The sequence below is a fragment of the Epargyreus clarus genome, unplaced genomic scaffold (assembly GCF_041222505.1).
Source record: "Epargyreus clarus isolate Ecla_fem2 unplaced genomic scaffold, WU_Ecla_fem_2.2 ptg000031l, whole genome shotgun sequence".
NCBI classification, from domain to species: Eukaryota; Metazoa; Arthropoda; class Insecta; order Lepidoptera; family Hesperiidae; genus Epargyreus; species Epargyreus clarus.
The window spans coordinates 9970280-9983382 of record NW_027332236.1 but is presented as its reverse complement, the minus strand read 5'-3'; the positions used below and the strand labels follow the sequence as shown (position 1 = coordinate 9983382).

Sequence of the window (13103 nt, the reverse complement as noted above, 5' to 3'; positions counted from 1 at the left end):
CAATGGTATAATAACTGAAGATACGTTACTAGCGAGCAAAACTAGAAACATACAAAAGCAACCAATTGGTGTTTGTCGACTCCCGTCGCTCTCGCGAAGCGTAATCCTTGTTTTTGTTTTCTAAGCCTCAAAATGCCTTTTACAAATTATGCTAAAAAATAAATATGCTTCATGGAATCACATTGAAATGAGGAGAAATAAAATTATTATATTTTATTTATTTTTCGTGTTTTGTCCGCCACAAGTAAAGTGTTAGAGGCGCAAAAGTTACGTCAATATTTTACGTATGAATGAAACGCAATGTCTGACACTAGTTGGCTTTTTTATCATATTGCTCCAAGCTCTGTCCCTTATAGAATATTTGATTCCCTTATAGAATGTAGTAAAATGAGAAACGTGCATGTGTGTCCATGCGCTGGCGTTTCGATCACTTTGTGTTGTTTAGTGGGCGTGTAACGTATCTAAAGTTTTATATATAATTGGGTTGAAACAAAACTTAAGCCAGAATACTAATGTGATGACAGTAATTATAATACAATACTGGGTTAATAGTTGTACAGCCAGCTCCAAAAGTAGATGTACATGTTAAGGTTCCAAAAATACCTAAGCTCTCATAAGTAGCTGGACATAACTAGCACCATAATTAGATGAACGTCATGAAGTTTCAAAAGTAGATGAACACTACAGTTTCAGATCAGACATACTTTTCCGAGGCGTTCCAGCTTAGTCCTCAGGGGTAGCGGCGCGGGTAGAAATCTGCTCCTATCTGGGGTTGATTACAGAATTCCATGGGCGGCAGTAGCCACTTACTATCAGGTGGACTGCATCTCGTCTGCTACTCCTATATTATGAAAAAAGTGTTGAAAGTAGCTGAAGATTGAAAATCATACTAGTGACGTTAGTTATTTGATGTATACGGCGTTCAGCTACTTTTGATGCTTTTGACTTTATGAACGCTTGGGTATATATTTGAAACATGTTCATCTACTTTTGAAGCTGACTGTATATTGTTCATGCTCGTTGGAGCGTCTACACCAATTACCGTGCCTTTGATAACTAACGAACATTACAATTTTAGTTATTACTATTACGATGTGAATAGAAAATTAAAGTTAGACAAATTGTTAACGACCGAAGCAATACAGTTTTAGACTAAGTATTACAATTTTAGTCCGTATTGTTATGTAAATTTCTTATTTGTGATTCGAATTGGGGAAAATGACGAGTAATTTTATTTTGGAGTTGGGTTTGTTTACGTGTCCGTTATTGTAGGAAACTTGGTATTTTTCAAAAAGGCGTTGCTTGGGTAGTTTTTGACGGCACTTTCAAGTGTAAAGGGATTTGACAGTCCTAAGAAGCAATGTCTATGACGTAACACACGTATAAATATGCATTGTGTTATAGATGCGTGCAATACAAGCTACTTGCACGCATGCCGGATAAACCAAGCAACCAACTGTATAAAATATTACTAAAAATTAATACAAAAAATATTTGGTTTCGTATTGTTTTCTGAAATAACGGATACGTATGTACGTCCACAAACTCAATACCACTGACAATGATAATGTATTGTCAATATTATTGAATTTTTGCGAGATAATTATTGACAATATTCCAAACGATGGGTACGGCTGACCTATGCCCATAGGAACCCATAGGGGTCAAAATATTTGACCTGATATAAAAAGAAATTGAATTGCGGGTAGTTCAGCACATACAGTGGCGCCATCTTTGTCAGTCCTCCATTGCTATAAATATTGACATATAAATGTGTGTATAGTCCGCGTAAAACTGCTAGTCCGCTCTGAATATAGAAATGAATCGCGTCGCCATAGCAAATTGTATGTCTACACCTGCTTGCAACTACTTCAGAGTGGACAAGCAGTTTGGCGCGGACTTGTGTGAGTACATGTATTGACTTTTGTATGCGGCTATTACGATCAATATGACATAAATATATTATTATATTTGTTCATAATTTACTCTTATGATTGTTGTTATTATGATTTTAGATGTACCGTCAACTAACTAACTGCATTTTGTTTTTAAACGTATTAAATAAATATATATAGATTAAATTGTTAATGGTTCCCAACTAAATAGGTATCTTAAGTTTTGATTCATTATTCGACAATAATCTATGGTTGGATTGTGGGTATTATGGTACTTTATCTATACGGCAAATATTTGTAATTCTCAGTAATTCAGCTATAAAATTCGATGATGATGAATGTCCCATTGCTGGGCACGATCGAGTTAATAACTTTAGGCCTAGAGCATACCTTACAGCGCAATACATATGAACAAGAAATAAATTATTTTATTTTGTTCTCAACATCTCTTATTAATCTCCCGTAGTACAATTTTACATTCGATCTTACCATAGGTTTTTTGTAATTAAGAAAATTTAGGCCGCTCTTCCTGTCGCACGTGTTTGCGCTGCAATCTCTTCTTGAGCCATCTGCGTGTATGAAACGATTGAATGTAAATAACACGCGTGCGAGCGGACACGCGTGATAGCCAAAGCGCCCTATTGTCTTCTAGGCGAAGCGTATCATCTACATTTTAAATTTCAGGCAATTGACATTCGTAAAAAGCTCTATTGAAATCAACGCTGTATTAAATGGTTTCTTTTCAGCTTTTATTAAAATGTTAATATACTACAAATGTTGAAGTAAATTTTAGTTGTTAGTTTAATAATAGTTTAGAAATGTTATCAGTGTTTCTTTACGATGTGGCGTAAATAAATAATTTCTGTCAAAATTTTAATGTGAAAAATCATACCATTCATAAATCGCTTATCGCTCGTGTGTCGGACGCGTTGGTTTGAACGGAGCTCGAGGTTGGCCTATTAAGGATATCTTAAACTAACACTGTCTTAAAGTCCAACTAGTTGTATAAACATTGTATAGTTATATAGATGGTTATTGTGTGGCATTGTATGGTTTTATCCCGTGAAACACATTACAGGTATACTTATAAAAAATCGTAACTGTTTTTAAATCTTACTTCAACGTCTTCGTATATAAAAATACTAGCTAACCCGGCAAACGTTGTGTTGCCATATAAATAAAAAAATGTTAAGGTGATCAACCCTTATCACTTAGGGTATGAAAAATAGATAGTAGCCGATTCTCAGATCTACTGAATATGCATATAAAATTTGGTGAAAACCGGTAAAGCCGTTTCGGAGGAGTACGGTAAGTAACACGAGAATTTTATATATAAGAATAAGGGATCCCCTACTCCGTTCAACAACATTTTTATTTATTTTATCAGTTAAATTATGTAAATTTACTTATGTAAACTATCTTAAAAAGGCTTTGTGATGGATAAATTTGGAGTTTGTCTTTATGTCAATTCCTAAGTCTTTGAAGTCTTCTTTATAAGAAGAATTGTAATGAACACTTTGAAGATAATTTCAAATCATTTTAGCGAGCATGATTTTAGAGACCCTGTTTATAATTACTGATATGAACATTGAACGCATCAAATAATGTAGCTGATAAAATAATATTTTCTCATATAACGTGTACCGTATTTATATCTCGTAACATGGTGGATACTTCTCGGGTCTGTCAATAATATTGTATACCAAAATATAATTTTGCTTGCTACGGTATTACGGTACAATGAAAATCTGTAATAATAAATGATCCTCATTTTCTAAAAATTAAATAAATGTGTGGTCTTGCTAATAACGCATCTGTAATGTGGTTCAGGTGTTTCGGCGGTCCCAGGTACAATCCGGCGGTTTCCATTACCTTAGAATTTCAATAAGACTCGATTGTAACGGAGTGTAAATAAAGTATATTGGCAATTACTATTTTATTAGTTGTTTGTTTTTCCTGTTTTCAAATATAGGCTGATTAGTTACGTCTTAACAGAGATCGTGGTTGTGTTGTGATTTAATAGGGTGTAAGTCAAAAGTCATTAAAAGATTGCAGATTTGCAGGTTTTTTATTATATAGGAGTAGCAGACGAGCATGCAGTCCACCTGATGGTAAGTGGCTACTGCCGCCCACGGACATCAATCAACCCCAGATAGGATTAGATATTTTTACCTGAGGTGGGCCACAGTTGCGCCGCTACCTCTGAGGACAAAGCTGGAACTCCTCAGAAAATAATTTCTCTTTCATCAAACTACAACACAGCAGCGCTTAACACTGGTGTTGTTAGACAGAAATAGGTGTGGCGGTGATGCCGCCGGAGTTGAACCACAAAAGGTTCTACCATCTTTATATTTAGGTATCTATCAAAATACCTTATATCCTGCAAATGTTGCAACTTTAAACCAGTTAACCTTAATCGATTGACTTGAAATTCTTTCATATACTGGTTTGTTACTTATATTCTAGTTTGGATGACAATGCAAGATTATCTTAGTGACGTCATTCTAAGCGAAAACTTGTTTTATTACAAAAAAATATTTCCAGTAACACAGTACATTTCAAAAGAATCCTAAATTACACATTGTTTTCTAGAGTTCCAGCGCCATGTATATTAAATGTTTACTTTTCTTCCTTTTCCCCGTGTCACTGATATCGTTTGACAATTTATTACGTTTATTTTTTCTGAAATGAAAAAAAGAATATATTTAAAAACTGATTTGATCTCGGAGGCAGAACACACATATTTCTGACTAATAATAACATTCTGAATTAATGCTGTGTTCTGTTTGATCTCGGAGGCAGAACACCCTTATTTCTGACTAATAATAACAGTCTTAATTAATGCTGTGTTCCGTTTGATCTCGGAGGCAGAACACACTTATTTCTGACTAATTATAACAGTCTTAATTAATGCTGTGTTCTGTTTGATCTCGGAGGCAGAACACACTTATTTCTGACTAATAATAACAGTCTTTAATTAATGCTGTGTTCTGTTTGATCTCGGAGGCAGAACACGCTTATTTCTGACTGATAATAACAGTCTTAATGCTATGTTCTGTATGAAGGCTGTAGTAAGACATACGTGACGTTTGAATTAATATTTGAATTAATATTTAATCTCCAGAGATAACAACGCATCTATGGCCGGTCTCTGGTAGGCATGTTTAGCCGGAGTTCTATATGTTTATAACAAGACGTAGTCTTTGGTTGTGTCTTTGACTTTTAAAAATAATATTGATTTTTTTTTGTTAGCTTTCCTGGTTGATTAAAGTATGTCAGATAGAAGATACAGCAGTGGTCAGTTACAATCAGATGGACTGCATGCTCGTCTGCTACTCCTATATTATAAAAAAATAAAATACCGGTTTAGGATATAAGACTTCAATGATAGGTCCCTTGTAGGTGCACGGCAGGCAGTATTTAGGACAGCGCTGCTTCCGTCCGCAGCCAGCTACGAGCGTCCACAGGAGGAAGAAGACCACCGCGATGATCTTAGGGTACATCATTTCTGCAACATGTATAAAAACATTGAGGACTTAATCATCATCATAAACCCATTATTGTCCCACTGCTGGGAACGGGTCTCTAGAGGGAGTGAGAAAGATAAGGCCATACGCTGGCGAAGTTGTTAGATTTCACATAACTTTGAGTTTTTTTTAACAAATCCCTCAGGTACGCAGGTTTCCTCAGGAAGTTTTCCTTCGCCGTTTAAGCAAGTGGCAATTAATTTCTAATACGCACATAACTTTGAAAAATCAGCAGTGCGTGCCTGGGATTTGAACCTCGGACCCTTCGACCGAAAGGCTGTGTTTCATAACCACTAGGCTATCACTGCTTGTACGTAGGACTTAATACTTGATGGTATATTTTCTAATCTTTTGTAATCGAAATAAATAGATATATAAATAACACAATACCTACGTTAGCTTTGTTGATAAAATTGAAGTGCTTTATCTTGTGTAAGCTTACCTTGCTTTATTCTCCTGAAGACTAAATCGGAATGAAGGCAATTAGTAGCAGATACAACAAGGCTTTGTTGACTAACATAAGAGATGACTATCATACTAAATGTGGATTGCATACCTACTCAATGACTACTCCATATCCCCAAAAAGAGTCAACTTTACCACATCTTCCAAACCAGAATAAATTGTAGTCCTGGGGGGTTAATACCATCTCTTAACACAATATTATTTTAATCATACATTGAAAATAATGTTTTAAGAAGGTCGTGGTAAGAAACAAAATAATATTAATGCAATATTGAAATAAAACTTTCCTGAACTATGATGGTTAAAAGATGGTGGTAGGCCCCCTGCACAAAACAATTCTACTTTCATAAAACAATTATATAAAAACGGATCACCCTTTGCACAAGAGCCCTGCCCCTAACCCTGGGCCCTCCAAACTCGTTGCAGGGGAAGCAAGCCCCGTCCCCGCAGTGGCGTCGCTGTCGCTTGCAGCCCTTGGACAAGTCCAGCATCGATATCACGATGTGGAGGAACACCAACACGAATTCATTCAACAATGGCATATTACTGCAAATAGGACCAAATATCAGTCTTTTTTATAATATAGGAATAACAGACGAGCGTGCAGCCCACCTGATAGTAAGTGGCTACTGCCGCTCATGGACAGCTGTAATCAACCCCAGATAGGATTAGATATTCCTACCTGAAGTAGGTCACAGATGCACCTGACTTCTTAGGACTATGTCTCTCTTACCGACCCTTCAAACCAGAACACAGCAACGCTTAACTTCAGTTACATACAAATAAATCCTTATTATATTGAAGGTGGTAGAGCCATTGGTGGTTCGACTCGGGCGGAGCACCACCAAACCTATTTTTGTCTAATTACAGCATTTTCAGGCGCTATTGTTTTGATTTGAGTTTAAAAAAACAAACTTACACGGGACATTCTGCTCTTAATTCTTAAAAGGAACAAAGCATATATCCAAATTAGGGTATACCACCTCAATTTTGGACCACTATCTGTAATTGATTACAAAAGAGCACTTACTAGGTTGACTCTATGGTCGTTCACTACTTCGGCGTGATGAAACAGATATTTATACTCACTTGTAAACTTTTACTTCCTGCACTTGGGGCTATCCTCGTCGCACGTGACGTATCTAGCGCGGGTGCACGCGAAGCAGGTCTCGAGGTAGGAGAGCACGAGAGTCACTATCAGCACTATCAGCTCTTGCATCAGCTCCTTGTCCATAACCACCTTGACGGCCGAACTACGACATCAATTTCATATTTAGGTACAAAAGGTATGTATTTTTTTTTATAATATAGGAGTAGCAGACGAGCATGCAGTCCACCTGATGGTAAGTGGCTACTGCCGCCCATGGACATCTGTAATCAACCCCAGATAGGATTAGATATTCCTACCTGAGGTCGGCCACAGATGCGCCGCTACCCCTGAGGACTAAGCTGGAACGCCTCGGAAAAGCCTGTCTCCCTTACCATACCCTTTAAAACGGAACACAGCACCGCCGAAAACTGCTGTTATTAGGTAGAAATAGGTGTGGTGGTGGTGCCGCCGGAGTCGAACCACAAAAGGTTCTACCACCTTCAAAATGCATGTGTATTAATCAAACAGGCTAAATTTCAAGCACGAGTTTATCAAAGAGTGTGTGTTTAAAAATAATTATTTATCAATTGCTATACGAGAGAAGGACAACATTGTGAGGAAACCTACGTGGTTAAGATCATTGTTGGGTAAACCTTCTTAAACGTGTGTGAAATCTACTAGCTATTTTTTGTCAGCTTGGTGGACTAGAGCCTTTTTAGTCTGAGGAAAGACTCTTGATGAAAAAGAAATTACTATATAAAAATAATTTGGTAGAGGTTCACAGTTGGAGGCATCGACCTATTTAATGCTAGTGTTCAGGTTTGAATAGTGTCCCAAGGCTTCATAAAGAATTGAATCCTCTACGTAAACCAGTATGGCGACCACGTAATATTTACTGATTCCTTTTAAACCTTAATTTGTAGTCATAATTCGGTATTTTGTAATAAAGTGATCAAGGACCAACTTACAATTATTTCCTGCACGGCGGATTTTCAGGATTACAAACAACTCTCTTCTTCCCTCCACAGGATACCACGACTTGGATTAACTGGATAAATAACAACAGAACCAGCAGAAGCCGGCCCCAAGGTATCAGCATTATACGTTAATACAATGTATTTTGATATTTATTCCTGTAGGATATAGAGAAAAACAGTGGACTACTTAAATAGCAGTTTTTAATTATTTAGTTTATATGTCGGTGAAATTTTTGCTTAGTACCTATCTAACTTGTGGCGTAGTTTTAGCCGCCTGAGGCGCCATTTCCTATCGAAAGCCGAAAAAAGGTCTTCCGGTAGGAAATTAAACCATTCTATAAATAGCCTTTATTATAATGTTAATACCGACTTGCTCTTTAAACATCGATTTAAAACGTGATCTTGCTCTAACTGTGAAGGAAAACATTGTAGGGAAAACTACATGTCTAATGCTAAAGCGTAGTATAAAAGACCGGTAACAGGTAGTTGGGAATTTAATTTAGTAGCAGTAGTTCTAATCGTGAGCGAATCTGCCAAGATTTCAGACGCTTTCGCATAAAATTGTAGTCCCGTGAGTTTTGGAATAAAACAACTGTTTGACGCTCGGTAGCCGTTATTAAATCGCTCCGCTTAAATTATTGGCCTAAAAGCTCTCCATAAATTTATTAGTGTATGTAAAGGTAATTTGACTTATATACGTTAACCTAGGTAGTGTTATTATTTGTAATACTTCAGTGAATGCATACCTACACTTAGTTTTTACAATTTTCTCTTATATTTTATTCCGTCTGGGTCTTCATAAATGTGTACATCATGGGCGTTTCTTTCTGTAAACGAAAAGAATTGAAATGAGTCTTTCCACCAAAATAAAAACGGTCAAAACAAAATAAACCTGCAAACAAACAAATTTTTCATTAAAACATTACGTAAAGGTGGAACTTGACCCAATTCAACACTTTTTGATCACAAAAAAGAACATATTAGATATTATTAAATAATAATAAAAAAAAACAAGTAATAATTTTAACAGTTTATTACAAAGTTTAAAAAGTTACATAATAAACTAAGAAGAAAAGGCAATGAAAGAATTTGATAAAGCAGAACTGATTGATACAGGAGACCAGATACGGGGTTTTAAAATAAGAGCAGCGTACATTCTGTCAATTTTGGAAAATTACTTAGTCACAAACGATCCCATCGATTTTACAGGCATATCCACAACCACCTTTGAGTCTAAGAAAAGTTGAAAAATTGGAGCAAGGTCTTTCCTTTCACCGATGAATTTACCAGACACAAGCTTCAGGAACATGGATCAATGATAACCATTAATCTATTTTAAATGGTTATCGATAGTTGCTTCACCAGTTCCTGCAGGATCCTTTCCACAATTGATTTGTGGAGAAGATGACGGATAATAAGTGACTGGCCACGAATCATCACTAATAAACACGATTCTTTTATAACAGTCAGTGAATCTTTGTGAAATGGAGTTGTTACAAGATTGTAAAGCAAATTATTCTAGCGTCAACTCGATTTAAGATCTTCATCATTTCATTCACTCCTAGTATCTTTGAAGAGTGAGTCATGAAGAAAGTGTTTCACTTCTTAACTGGTAATCGTCGGTCGCTGTAGTGTATTCAGTGATTAAACAGAAATTCCTTCAGATCACATTTGAAAGTTCTTGCAGTCTTGAAACAAATTTCTTGGAGATGACAATTTCGTTTTCGTCTATTTGTATTCTATTTTGATGAAATGGTGGTAGACGACAGATTTTCCTCATTGGTAATCATTAGTGCCTGTAGGGTCCCCGCCGACATGGTGCCTTTCCAGCGCAAGGTATGCTCTTCCTGCAACAGGCGCTACCTATCGCGAACACAGAGAATAGAGCCAAGAGTAGAATGTAGAGTTGGATTAGTTTCAGTTTTCCCATATTGTCTGAAACAAAGAATTCGCATGTGAGTAATTGGGGTAAAAAAATTGGTCGTCAAGATATTTTTATAAGATTGAACTGCCGGCTGCCGCCATTGAACATTTATAACAGACTAGAGTCCTGAGAACGTTAGTTCGCCGGCATCCACACCTTTATGGAAATGCAAGAACTTTTTCATGCTAGAATAGGAGGAGCGATGGTTCCTTATTGAATTATACTGTCAGAAAGGCTTCCAACGGTTGATGAATAATCCGAAAAAGTCTACATTTAAATTAGAAATTAGTCAAAGTCTGTTTTTCCACTGAAGAAAATAATGTTATACCTTCTTAGTCTACAGGGAGACTCGGTGTCAATCAATGGGAAATAACAGTTGGCAGGTCATAATTAGTGCATCTTTATGGACCTAAAAATGTTTATTAAGTTTGAACTGAGCTGGAATGCTTCAGAAAAGTAGGTATATTTCTCTTACTACACCCTTCAAACCAGATCACAGTAGCACTTAACACTGCTATTATTAGGCAGACATAGGTGTGGCGGTGGTGCCGTCGAACCACAAAGAGTCCACCACCGTCCTAACCTACTAATGAAGTAAAAATGTTAGCATACCATTCACTTGCCACACGGCGCTGGTTTTCGGCAAGCGATGTAAACTTTCCTGGTGCAGCCAGAGGCAGCAGACAGCAGCACTAGTAGAGTGGCGAGGAGCAGCAGAGCGTCGCGCAGCAAGCCCATGGTATCATGTGAGCAGCATGACTGGCAGCAGACATCTGGGGACACGCCTAGCTAAAACCTCCTAGAACTTTATATTGCTGTTAAACAGCACTCGAGGGTTTCGCGGAGAACAACAAAAAAAAAAGGAGTTGAGAAGTTAAAAATGTGTATTTTTTCTGTAAAAGTTAACGGTTTTTTTGTATATTGGATAAGTACAACAAATTCGCCTGTTACAATACTTGTAAATTACGTAAACATTTTTATTCAATAAATTATATTTTTACTTGGGTCAAGTTCCATCAATAACATAACACGCAAATACTTATAAAAAATTCATTTTGATAACTTTAAATACAGTAAATTATAATCCTATTTTAAAACACCACTTTAATTTGCCTGAACACACACCATTTGCCTGAAAAACGATTTCTTGATAAAAAACAAAGGCAATATATTGCTTCTTTGCAAGAATAATGGCACAACTCAAAATTCATTTTTCTGTTAAAGATACAATTTAATCCCAAATATTTCCTATTTTAATGTGTCCTAACAGTACCGTGGTTATAGGTATAAATAACTACTTATAATTGTATTTATCATTATTTTAATTCTCATTTAAATAAAGGATTTCGAAACAAAACCCTTGTTTAATTTTAAACTGGCTCTCCTGGAAAATTGCCTTTTTTACTTGTGTTATTATTCTTGCAAAGAAGCGATATTTCTTTATATTTCCCTTTAATGCTACTGGCTATGGCTCATATATATTCTGCTGGTTATTCTTGCCCACATTTTGAACAACATAATTATCACGGCAGAGTTCTCTTTTTGGTAGATATCTGTCTGGTCGGGGATCAAACCCGGAACTCTCAACGCGTCAGACCGGTATGATTATTATCACACCGCCATTCCTTCATTTACCTTATATTTAAGATTTTTGGGTCACAATGCTTGTTACCGTACTCCTCCGAAACGACTTTACCGATTTTCACCAAATTTTATATGCATATTCAGTAGGTCTGAGAATCGGCTACTATCTATTTTTCATGCCCCCTGAGTAATTTTTTATATGACAATACAACGTTAGCCGTTTCAGCTTGTGTATATCTATAATTATTCTTAACAAAAATAGTACTTACTTGAATTTTGTATTTTCCGGTTTGTTTGACGTACAGAATTTTGATAGATGATATATAAGTCAGATGGAACGAGTCAAGTTAGTTTGAACTTGTCTAATAATTATAACCAGCAAAGCAGAATTAATTAAACCTCATTTATTTAGTCTTAATCAAATAGCATACAGCGGAGCGGTCACCATCCCGGTCTGACGCGCAGAGGGTCCCGGATTCGATCCCCGGTCAGACAGATATCTAAATGATGAATTTAGACTTCTGTTTCTGGGTCTGGGTGTTTATGTATTTGTCTATGTGGGTGTCCATGTCATCCACGACACAAGGAACCCTAGTGTGGGGCTGTGAGTGTAGAAAGCGTTTTGTAGAAGGTTGTAGACACGGAATAAGAATTTTCTTTTGCTCTATAACAACAGTGGTAAGCCTAGTTATTTTCTGCTTTGAAAGGTGTAGTAAGCGACATATACTTTTACATGGCGATCCAGCTTACTTCTCATGAGTACATCTGTAGCCTACCTCAGGTAGACATCTTATCACCTGGGGTTGATTACAGATGTTAATAGACGGCACTATCCACTTACCATCTGGGGGACTGTACACTTGTTCGCTATATATATACAATAAAAAATACAACAGCGCGTAGCATTGTTATTTACGAGTATAGGCAGAACTAGGTGTGCCGGTGGTGTCTCGGGAGTCGTATCACAAAGGGCTATAAATCAGCCACTGACAAATCCGAAACTAATTATAGTACGAGCGATGATAAATGAATGAAATTTTTCAGAATTAAGATTCCAACGTAAAAAGGAAGTCAGTTTCTGATTTACGAGATGGAGTTGGAACATTTGGATCTATTTTGAGACATTCAAAACGTTGCCATAAAACGTTGCCGTTTTCATTGGTTTAACGGCCTGTTAAGCTTAACCGGGACATAGTTTAGGCTGCGAACGCATTAACCGGCCGTTTTGGTAGATTAAAAATACCAGGAAAATAATGGAGCATTTTAGTGAATGAAAATGCCTAAAGAGATGCAGAGGCAGACATAGGTACATCAGAGGAAGTTTAGTTATACGTACTTATTTATTTATTTACAAATGTGTGTGTTCAGAGACATAATAAAAAGGCATTATAAAGATATATAGTAGTAGTTCCAGCAGCCCCTATGGTCGGAAAGTTTATGTGATAGGCAAACATAGTGTCCACAAAATAGATAGATAAGATAAATAAAGTATTATAGACATATAAATATGTAAAAATAAACACACATAATATATACATTAATATGTAAACATAATATATAAATATACATATATACCTAATTATGAAAGAGATAAATAGTGCTCTTTTACTTATCGTTTTAACGAGACCAATATGAGGCGGA

The 13103-nt window shown here is 36.4% G+C and overlaps 2 long non-coding RNA genes across 2 annotated transcripts; both read right to left on the bottom strand.

Moving 5' to 3' along the window:
* Positions 1-4380: 4380 nt before the first annotated feature.
* On the bottom strand, positions 4381-6463 carry LOC140754831 (uncharacterized). Its single transcript, XR_012103711.1, has 3 exons — positions 6262-6463; positions 5258-5403; positions 4381-4577 (listed from the first exon to the last, which is right to left on the bottom strand). It is a non-coding gene; the product is annotated as an uncharacterized LOC140754831 (long non-coding RNA).
* A 2767-nt stretch (positions 6464-9230) lies between these two features.
* LOC140754817 (uncharacterized) lies at positions 9231-11825 on the bottom strand. Its single transcript, XR_012103708.1, has 3 exons — positions 11732-11825; positions 10491-10651; positions 9231-9889 (listed from the first exon to the last, which is right to left on the bottom strand). It is a non-coding gene; the product is annotated as an uncharacterized LOC140754817 (long non-coding RNA).
* Positions 11826-13103: the final 1278 nt, after the last annotated feature.